Source organism: Pagrus pagrus (genome assembly GCF_965226575.1).
Source record: "Pagrus pagrus genome assembly, chromosome: 11".
NCBI classification, from domain to species: domain Eukaryota; kingdom Metazoa; phylum Chordata; class Actinopteri; order Spariformes; family Sparidae; genus Pagrus; species Pagrus pagrus.
The window spans coordinates 3,481,952-3,493,770 of record NC_140195.1 but is presented as its reverse complement, the minus strand read 5'-3'; the positions used below and the strand labels follow the sequence as shown (position 1 = coordinate 3,493,770).

The 11,819-nt window shown below is 42.4% G+C and overlaps 1 protein-coding gene across 1 annotated transcript in view; it reads right to left on the bottom strand.

Moving 5' to 3' along the window:
• Positions 1–11,819, bottom strand: part of LOC311265842 (XK-related protein 7-like) — a 113,611-nt gene that overhangs the window by 31,910 nt on the left and 69,882 nt on the right. The window lies entirely within an intron of this gene.

Below are 11,819 nucleotides of genomic sequence, written 5' to 3'. Positions count from 1 at the left end.
TGGTTTATGTTAGCAGACTATGTATCTTATCTCACGTTAGCTACTGTTGCTCTCTGTTAGCGGAGCTGAGAGACGCACAAGAGAACGTACATCAGAGACTGTCACAGAAAATCCGACTCACGTTACAGTCGGCTAAAAAACTGATTAATACGTGATAATTGCTACAAATTGCTACACAAATACGTTTTATTTGATATTGGATTAGGCTTGATTGAATTACAGCAGGCTGTCGGGCCTTTGTGGAGGTATGCACTCTACTGAATGCCACCTTTAGTTTAAATCCAATGCATAATATGTTATTTCTGCCACTAGGGGTCCCTCAAACAAAACAAAACAAAGGACGTCACAGAGTTGTCGTCTTCATTGTCAAACAGCCGCCACTGCTGATTCAAATCTGACGTGACTGGAGGCAGAAATGGTCTCGACGAGGTAACGTTCAAAGGTTTTATTCAGGTTACGTTGACTTTACCCTGGACGTTATCGCAAAATATACACACCACTGCCTAGCAAGGGTAAACATTTTAGCCCCTTGAGGCTAATGTTAGCTAGCTTCTCCATGAGGTCACCTGTTGGTTGAAGCTGCACTTCCTCGGGACCTCGGCAACAAGCGAGAGACTCCTGACTTTATAGTTTGATTCAAGAACGCAAGACAAGGATCAGGGTTTATTAAGTATTTACTCTGCTGGGAAGTTTTCATATTTTATTGTTTTGCAATGTTTATTTAGGCGGGTTGAACTCTCAGAAAAGGTTCATGTGATGTAATCTCTAGAAAGTTATTTTAAAGGTGAGAGGGTAGTAACATTTTATTTGAGGCATCGAGTTGTTTGTGTTGTGTTTGGGTGGTTTGATGTTGTAATTTTTGTTTTATGATCAAATTTTACGATACATACAGTATTTTCCATCTCTAAACATCTCTAGACCGTGTGTGAAGTAGGTAAGTATCCCAATTTCAACATGCTATCATGGTTTCAGTGTGTTTTGTAGATCCAAAAATGAAGCAATTAAAGAACAGATCATAACTCAGGATGAAATGTTTGATTTGATTTTCACTCTTACACCTTTACGCGTGACTGTATGTGCCGTTACAATGAGCTGTTTTTGTAGTGTTTGTTGTTTTTTTCCAGCAGGTGTTGCTTCTGTGGCGATTTTCATTTTGGAAACAAACTCGTGAAATGTTCAGCCAGGATTCGCGGAGGCGTTCTGGTGGCTTCACAGAGCGATTTTGGTTGTTAAGAGGAAGAAGAAGAAGAAGAAGAAGACGACGCTGCAGCTAAACTAACGGACGAGGGAGACATTTAATTCTCGTGTTTCAGACCGGAGACGCTCTGAGACGAGATGAGAAACTGCATATTTGTGAAACATCTTTTGATCTAACACAGTTTTATATCTTTCTGACACCCACTTCTTTACAAACACATAACTCAAAAGCTAAATCCTCTCTCTTTCACACACACACACACACACACAGACACACACAGACACACACACCGCTATCAGCTCTCTCAGCTCCAGCACTAAACACAGTCCAGTGAAATAAGATGCCATTAAACCATTAACAGCCTGCTGATTATCTCTGTTGTTCTGCTTCGGTCTGAATGTTTGTTCGTGTTTGTGTGAAAATGAGGTGTCAGCTGTGTTTTTTTACAGCGAGCTGACTGTTGAACGTTTTGCCTCGCAGCGACGGGAAACACTTCCACCAGCAGATCTCAACTTCTCATGTATGTGAAGCTCTTTCCGCCTCAGACGTCTCAAGGTCGTGTGGAAATATAACGTCTCCAAACCGCCCATCATTTTTCATCCGTTACAGGTCGAATTGTCTCATCTTTGTTGTCTTGAAGTGTCGTGTGAATGCAGAGGTGCAGATTTTGACCTTGAGTTAAGTTACAGGCGCACAGCTCGACTGTTTCCACCAACATGCACAGATTTAGTGTTGAAAAGAGAAGTTGAAAGGCGACGCTGGAGGACGGATCGACTACGATTGAGGCTGCGCTGCCAGACAACCTTATAAACCTTGATACAGCAAGACACATATTTTTGTACGCAACCTGTACCCCAACAGAGACCGACAGCCATCAAAAAGTTGTTACCGTGCTAAACTGAGCAAAGAGCGCTAAAAAGCTAAATTATTGTTTGGGTGTTGAGTTGGGTATTCTTACAAATTGGACCTGAGATGGACAAATACTTGTACTTTTACTCCACTACATTTATCTGACAGCTTCAGTTGCTGATTACTTTGCAGAATCAGAACATCAATATTAAAATAAAATGAATAAATGATGATGTTTTGCCGTGTATTTCATTTCATTTATGTATTTATAAGTACAACGCACATCAATCAACATCACTGTGAGCCTGAATAAATGTTGGTAACGCTCGTTTCTGCAAAAAAAACACTGATGTGTCGAAACTTCACGCTTGATGGTTGCAACTCCTGCGACAACGCTGTGTGCAACGCTCCGCCCATCGCCGTGGTGTTTGTGGTGAAACGACTCGTGCTGCTTCTTGTGACTTTTTGCTTGTGTGTTACTTTGAACTCTAAAGACAAATTGTTGCAATCGTCGTTCCCAGAGCCCGTGCAACTCCACCGCATCTCACTCACCTGTGCCTCCACCTAAGCCTCTGCCTTCCAGTACCGTAAGCTCCAGCTGGATCCACCTGCTGAGCCCGAGCCCGAGCCGTCCTCCACCACCCATTCACCTGAGCAACCTTAATAAATTCCTTTCAACCTTTCCCCTGTCTTGGTGTCCAACTTACAAAGATCCGTTTTGTTGCAACAAATGTGGTGGCACACTTACAAGTGTTGAAACGGCGTGGTGCCTCGTCAAAAAGATCTGTGGGTTTGACAAATGTTGAAACACTGTCTTGAACTGCGGTCACTGGCTTGCCAGGCTTGTCACTTGTAATCCTATGACCGTTCCCTTCAACACCAGACAGGTCAGGTCATTATATGACGTAACATACTGGTATGTAGCCTATGATGTACAAATCTAATTTACAAATGGAGACAAAAAGACACCACAACGACAGCAACACCAACAAGAAGCCATGCAGAGCAACAGGAAACGTCACTACGGTAACACAGCAACAACAAACACCTGCACAAATGGCCGTGCAGGCAACATGAGCAACAACACAAAGCCGAGCAGTTCTGACCGTCTTCTGATACGAGACGCAGAGCAGCGATAAACAGGAGACGTCCATGACATACAGTAACTATTACATATGTTAATGTTAAGACGTTTTTACTAAAATATTAAGCTGCGTGGCAGTTTATAATGTAGACAGTTATCTTCAGCTTTACCAGCTGTTAGTGCTGATACTGGAGAAAGACTTTTGTCTGGACTGAACGCGAGGAGAAGAGCTCGGACGTGAGCATCAGTTGGAGTTAACTATGTGCATTTCTCCTGCTGTCTCCTTCCTGATTAAAGTTTTCCCGCCGCAGCTCCTTCACAACCACGACGGCTGTCTGCGCTGCAGCCGAAATCTGGCCAGATCACAGCTGGAGGTAAACGCTCCCTCTCGGAAAAAAAAAGAGAACATATTTTCTTTTTTACAAGGAGAGATAAAAGGATAGATGGAGGCAGGAGGGAAGGGAAGGAGGGAAGATGGGAAATGGTGTCTGAGGGAAGGAGTCGAGCGTCGAGCGAGGAGGAGGACGAAGAGGAGGAGGAGGAGGAGGAGGAGGAAGAGGAGGAGGAGGGGTTTCTAATTTAAGAGGCGAAATGAACAGGAGAGGATTGTGCAGAGAAAGAGGTGAAGAAAAAATGAGAAGACGACTCGGTTGAAAAAAAAAATAGGCAGATGCAGAGGAATGTGAGAGTGATAACGAACCATATGCATGAACACTGTCTGCATTGTTCTCTCTCTACACACACAGACACACACAGACACACACACACACACACACACCCTGCATCTTCCTTTTGCATGTTCACACACATTTTCCTCACCTTCCTCTCGCTCTGCTTTTTCCTCTCCATCCACCCACTTGTGCACGAAAAAAAAAATACCCCCCGAACTCATCCGTCCTCGCATGATCACACACAAACGGCAAAATGCACACACACACACACACATGTGCAGACACACGTGCACAAAAACGCACACTCACGGGTGAGTGAATGAGCCGAAGAGAGTCCTTATCGCTGCAGCAGCTGCCAGTCCATTCATATCATTATAATAACTCTGAATGACGCTAATGAGGAATACACACCATGAATAGACCAGGATGAGACTGTGTGTGTGTGTGTGTGTGTGTGTGTGTGTGTGTGTGTGTGTGTGTGTAAAGTAGTGCAGTAATAAATAGGCCGGGATGGAGCGCTGGAGATGTCTTCATATGTGTGTGAAAGTGTGTCATGATGCGTTTTTGTGAGTATGTAACTGTGTGTGTGTGTGTGTGTGTTTGTGTGTGTGTGTTTTCCTGTATGAATAAACACAATAAGAAATCAGACAGAAAAGAGAGAAAGAGACTTTAAGGACGAGGGAGAGAGAGAGAGATGCTCAAATTAACTTTACAGGAAACTCATTTTTACACCCGGAACCCGGATTGATTCAGGAATAATTCATTGATCTGTTCTGTGAGAGACTCGTTTCAGGCTCTGAATGCAAAGATGGATGATCAAAAAAAACAAACAAAAACAAAACTAGAGAACAAGTCGGTCTGATTTCATCAAAAAGAATCATTAACCGAATTCCTATTTTTTTTGTTGTTGAAGTTTCGTGCCTTCGACGTGTTCAGTGTGAAAACTTTAATGAAATATCATCAAACAGATTTCAGCTCAGCTACAGAAAAGGCCCGGAAAGGAAAGTTCATGAACCCGTTTAATGTAATTAAGTTGCATAGTTTCAGTTTAATACTGAGAGAAAACGTGCAGCGTCCTCATTGATTGAAGCAGAGAGCTGAAGTCCTGACATGAACTGATGATCCACCAGCTTCTGGAACATGTGCAACATTTCTTTCATCTGTGTTTCTCAAAAATAAAGAAATATATATACTAGAGGTGTGGAAATATCTTGATTTTTATGATGCATCGCTGCAGAGGCAGAGCTTCATCAGGAGTCGACTGTTGACTCGGCTGGACAGTAAAGCTCTAAAGTTACGTTGCAACGTCGCTCTCATGCTTTGAATTGTGGGCGAACGTTTGGCTAATGTTACTTATGTTAGGAGAGCGGCAGAGATTTGAAGTATTTTGAAAGCGGACACCTCAGGGCACGCCGGATTTTATGAACTTGATGCAAACACGAACCGGACGAGAAACACGCTGCGTGTAACTTCTGTCTTGTGTTGAAAATGTAAACCAACTAAAGTTCCTGGGACTCCTCATGGACCTAAAAAGTAACTGAACGGTGAACCTGGACGATGGGTAGAAATTGACGTGAGAAAAGACGTGCTGGTTCTGTAGGCAACTTCATAAACTTGAATAAAGCCACATTTTTACATGCAGCTCCACAAAAACAACAAACAGACATCCATCAGAAGTTGCAGCTTGGTAATTTATGCTGAAACTAACGGAAAAGAAAAAGAAATGAGGAAGTTGAGGATTGAATAATGAAGTAAAATTGTGAGATGGAACTGAATGCATTTAGTAAAAGAAACTCTATGGTAGATAATAAGTTTATATACATCCTCATAAATGTGATCCAAAGGAGGAGAAATGCTCAAAACAAAGCAACTCTGCTGTACACAAGAAAATGTGGGTTTGTTCACATTCCTGATAGATTTTCTGAAGCACAATTTGCAAAACTGGTCAAAACGATCGTTGCTTTGATAACTTTCCACAGTTTCTCTTCTGTGGCCAGTCTGGAAGCTACTTTCAGTTTCACATGATGGCCTTTTCCATGCAGACAACAAGAAGAAAGTCTTGGGGATAACAGAGGATACTTGATTTACTGAGTGTAACCTGTGACCACCTGAAGCTGATCTGACCACAGCTGCTCTCCATGTTCAGACGCTCTGAGACGCCGGCTCAAAGCTGCCGCCGCTGCAGTGAACTTGGATTCACAGCAGGTACAAAGAACTTCAGCGGCGGCTCAGAGTCGTGATAAGCTGATGTGTGGAAACATCAATAGAAACAAGTTAAACCTCTCCTGCAACTTTTGATCCACTTTTGATCTGAAAACAGGGTTTTAATTCGGGGTGAAGTGAGGATTGTGTGCTTGAAATGTGATTTTAAAGGGGTTTTTTTGGGCTCCGTCATGGGACTTGATTCCTAAATCCTTTAAAGTTCATGGCTCAAAACTTGCAGGGATTTCAAATGGAGTTCTGACTGTGAAGAAAAACATGTAGCTTTGGCCCGACTTCACAGAGTTCACCTCAATCGCTCGACTCTTCAGGAAACTGACGCGTGCCGCCTCGGTTATCTGGTTGCTCTCCGTGTTAATGCGGGCTTCGACTTTTACCTGGCTGACAACATCTCCCAGAGAACTCCGGGGAGAGAGACAGGCTGACACCTGGGCTACGAGCGGGATGATGCAAACAGAGAGAAAGAAACACAAAGATAAGCCGATAAAATGAACCGGGAAGTTTCACAGACTATGAGCCGGACGAGTGGAAAGAAACTAGAATGAAAACGGCTTTTTTTTAAGGCTTAAATCAGAGAAAATCCACCGTCCAGCATCCAAAACATCCAACGTGTGAGTCCTCTGAGTGTGTTTGTGTGTGTGTGTGTGTGTGTGTGTGTGTGTGTGTTCGTGTGTGTGTGCGCGTGTGTGTGTTTTTCTGGCCGTGTTCCTGGGTAAACAAACTGTGGTCAAACGAAGGTAATTAAAAAGAAAAACTCGTTCAGAGCGAGACACGCCCACTGCATTTCAGGCTCTCACACACACACACACACACACACTTCTGCTGCCTCACTTTGCAATTCTTCATCTGTCACACACACTTGTATGGATGCAACATGTCTCTCTCTTGCGTGCACACACACACACACACACACACACACACACACACACACACACACACACACACACTTCATTGATTTTCATTGTTTCATCCATCCATCTTTCTGACAGTCACTCCTCCCCTCCTATGACTCAACTCCCTGATGTGTGTGTGTGTGTGTGTGTGTGTGTGAGTGTGTGTCCTGCTTGTCGAGCTCTCTGCAGACAGTTTCTAACACAGCTGAAGTGGGCTGATGACTGACAGTTTGATGGGCGTGTTGGTGCGTGTGGAGCTGCGTCTCTTCATTAAAGCTGCAGCTGAATCTCAATAAATGTGTTGAGAAGGCGGCGACATGGAAAAATCTCTCAGAGAAGACGGGAGAGGTTCATCAGCACCGACTCTGCAGCTCTACGGAGCCTTTTAGCCTCTTTTAGCTCACTGTTTTGACTCTATCAGCCTGCCTGAAAAGCATTGTTTCCGCCGCGACGCCTCAAAGACTCTCGACTGTCTTCACCAGCTGGCAGCTAACTCTGTCTGCAGTCTGTTGCTGCGCAGAAGGAGTCATGATGCCGGTTTTGTGATTCTGTTATTTCCTGTTTTATTTTGAAATTGTGCCGTCGTTTGTTGCTTCTCAGTTCCTCCCATTTTTGTGATTTCCCTGCTTCCAGTGTTTTTCCGTTGTCTTTGGCAGATCGTCACGTTTTCTCCTGAGTTTCTCCGATCACATTATTGCTTTTCTGCTTTAGTCCTCGTGTTTTTCCTTAGTTGGTTTTGGCTTTTCATTAAAAGCTTATCTTTAGTACAGCACGTTCATATCGAGACAAAACACTTGTTATGAGCCTCTTTGATTAGTAACTGCAATAATATTACTGCATATCATATTAGAAACGGTTACACATATACGGGTTAATACCATTCAAAACATTTTTGGAGTTTTTGTTTCATATTTATATTGTTAATATTGTTTCTACGGCTTATTTACTTACATTTTCTCAGTTTTTTAACTTATTTATTCCTATTTATCACCCCGTAGTGGGACTAATAGAGGACCATCTTGTCTTATCCCATCTTATATCACTCTGTTGCTGCTTAAAGTAATATAGTATTACTGTGACGTGTTACTTTTGTAGAGCGTTTCCCCCGAGACTGTTGGTCAAAAGCAAAAAATACAAAAGTGTTGTACATTTTAAACAGTATTATTACAGTGTGAGCCTCATGTCCATGTGATGAGTCTCTGCGATGCTTTGCTGTGAAAATAAAAGTTTAAATGCATTGATTTCCTGATGATTACTGCACAATCATCAAGCTGCCTTTAGTGTTTTCTGGTGTTTTTCCATCTAATGTGTTGACGTCTAATGTTTCCAGTCTTCGCTGCCGATTCATGCGATTCATAATGTGTTCTGTCATTATTCTGCTAAACAGTGTCTCTGTCGTCGTGCTCTCGTTGTCTCGCAGAGGAGGCTAACGGTCATTAAATGTTCACACACAGCAAATCGCAGCGTGTGGGTCAAAACTGTTTTATTACAGAAACTAAAAACTAAAGCAAGTTTTAAAAGAAAGAGCTGAGGGTGACGAGAGTCAACAGTCATTTCATCAATTGTTTTTTTTTTAAATGGCGTTAAGTATAAAAATCACCTGCTTTACTTCACACAATCAGTTGTGAGATTGATTTCCCTCCTTTTTAGTTTCAGTTAATTTCTATGAAAATCAGCTGGCAGAGACTTCAGACAGTGAATCCATCACAGCCACGAGCCTCGTTTAAAAAAAACAAAAGAAACACTGCCTCGATTTTATAGAATCATTTTTTATGTATTTGTGAGAAAATATTTGCATACTTGGAGCAAAACATTGGACACACTTTACAGTAAAAGGCGGAAAACAACACAACAGATGCAGCTGAACCACCGCTGTTATTTCTTCAGGGAGTGTGTGTGTGTGTGTGTGTGTGTGTGTGTGTGTGTGTGTGTGATACTGCTGACAGTTGAGTATCTGTAGCCAGGAGTCACATCCTCACTGAAAATGTCAGTGTTTGACCCGGGCACACACACACACACACACACACACACTCACACACACACACACACACACACACATGCTCGTATACAGTATATACACACACTCCCTCTATCACTCCACTATCAACCATATCTTTTATTTACCTTTTTATATCCTCTCTCTCTCTCTCTCTCTCTCTCTCGTCTCCTCTCTCGTCCTCACTCCCTCTCTGCATGTCACTGTGTGAATCACGTACGCACCTCGCCGTCTTTTTTTATTCATCTTCCCCGTTTGATCTCCTGCTTTGTATTCTGGACGTATCTCCTTCTCTCAATCTCTCTTTTTTCTTCTTCCCCTCCGTCTGTCTCAGTCTCTTCCAGTTGCTTTCTCTCTCTTTCATGCCTTTTATTTTTTTTTTTTTTTATTCTTCGTCCCCCATCAGCTCATCCTCTCCTCCTCCTCTCATCAGCGAGCAGACGGCCGGGTTTGATGAGGGAGATGTAAATGTCAGGTCGTGTTTCTGCAGGGGGAAGACGGGCTTCAGAGCGAACATGACAATACCGGCTTTAATAAAGCCTCGGGTCAGGATCAAAGGGGTTTCCCCGGGCTGCTCTCAGGGCTTCCATCCAAAGAGGAAAAAGTCAGTCTGCTCACATGACATCATCGCGTGAAGCTCTCTGACTAAATAAGAGTCTCAAAAACAAAATCAGGAACTTAAAGTGCCCTTTGTTGGAATACTGTTGGCAGAGGAAGGAACGGTGGCGCTTAAGTACAATTGTCTTTACTATAAAGCTGCGAGTTCGTCTCCCACTGCTGCCTGTTGGCATTCAGACATCTTGGTTGCGATGTTTACATGCTGGATGTTTTATGGTTAGCAAAGAAAGTTTTAAGGCATGTGAGGGACCAATCAGTGAAGTTCAGCTCGGTCCTGATAGCGTGCTGCAGGAATGAGTCCTCAAATGAGTTGGGATCGGTTGTTGGCAAGTGGCTAAAGGAGAGGTTGGACATTATGTCAGAGACAGATCTTCTCATTTGTCTGTATTTATAGACAAACTTTACTCAAACTCTGTTCTGTCTCTGACTTTCCAACTAGTAGATCGATCAGGTTGTAGTCTCCATAGTGGTGGTGCCGTTTGAGTAATGCGACCACGATGTGTAGTTCGTTTATAGCCTAACGTTAGCTTAGCTTCATAAAAGTGAAGAAGCTCTCACTGAGCAAAATGTGGAAGTATCATAAACTGAACTTATTTTCTGCAATAATCCAAAATCCAGTTGTCGAATCCCACAGGCTGTTTGTCAACGGTAACCACGCTAATTTAATGGTTAGCCTTCAAAAGTACATCATCCCTGCAGCGCTGTTTAGTTCACAACCATCAAAAGGTCGCAGACTTCAGTCGTCCGTACTAAGATCGTCACAATACCAGAGTTTTTTGAGTTTGAATGATACCCAGCCCAATATATAATGACATACAGTATTTATGTAGAGGACAATAACACAGTATCAACATCCAATATGTTTGTGTTTATATGTTCATATAATGTAATTATTATATATTAATTCATCAAAGTAATTCACGACCGACCCTGCAGACATGAAGACCGGTCACGTGTCTGAAGAGTTCCCGTCATCACGATCAGATGAACGGCTGGAGAGAGTTTATATCTGCAATTTGTGACCCTAAATGTCAAGTTAATTTTAGTAATATCTATATATTTACTTATCATAAAAAATGAATGAATGAAATCAATAATTCCTCGTTGGTCAGACGGGTCGGAGCCACTCGTCCTCAATATAACGGTGGAGGAAACTCCTGACAGAATCTCATCATCTTCTGTCGGTTCGATGGTTTTAAATGTTTTAATGATGCTTTAAGTCGACTGTTCTGGTGTCGCTGATCGTTGTTTGTGTCTCTGTGTGCTCAGCTGTTGGTGGTTCAGAAAAGGGATTTCTCACTGACAGTCAAATATTATTTCAGACATTAAAATCAATTTGAATTTTTCAAGGACAAAAAGTTAATTTGTGTTTTGTGTGAAGTCGCTGTTTCACACAGAAACGTGGGTTTTCTATAGTCTGTTTTATTCTCGCTGGTCTCAGCAGAGAGTTTTAGTGACACACTGTCTCAGCGGTGATTTCAGATTTTTAACGTTATGAGTTCGACCGGAGCTTCATAAATCTGCACCGAACTATGAAAAGAAAGAAAAAAGGAGAATTTTCATAAAAGCCAACTTATTAAAGTAATTTAGAGCCTCACATTGATTCTGAGTGCTACAATAAGAATCACCACTGAGGATTAATTGTAAACTTGGAATAACCCCTAAATCATTTCATGCACCGTGATTTTAAACCTGTTTAAAGCGTCTAAGCCGGCCTCCTTAAATCCAGATTAATGACAGAACCGCTTGAAACTATTAAACTCCGATCGCTGATTTTACGAAACTTCCAGTCGAGGTGATTTAAATGGAGATAAATGTCTTCGTGGAGCAAAATGTGTGAGATCTCAGAGGGAAAGAAGACTCCACACTCGATAACGGGTCAATGAAATTGAACTTTTATCATAATTGACTTTTTTAACGTCCAGTGTGAAGCAGAGAGATCTGAGCTTCGTAGCTCGGTGGTTTGGTTTTCACCTTTTTTTAAATCAAAAGCCAAAGGGCACGCTCGTGTCCAAAACTGGAAATCGAACCAACACCCTACAGCGGTGTCGGTGCATCGATCTATCCAGCAAATTGATAAAGAAGCAGTGTGTGAGCTGAGGAGGGCTTAATTACAGAGGAGGGAGACATGATGCAGGAGGCGAATGGACAAAAAAGGGACTCGTGAGATTAAAAACTGAGAAAGAACGAGTGTGTGAAGGAAACCTTTAACGTCTTATGACTGAGTAATATATATCACCTTCTGTGTGTGTGTGTGTGTGTGTGTGTGTGTGTGCTGTCAGGGCTGGTG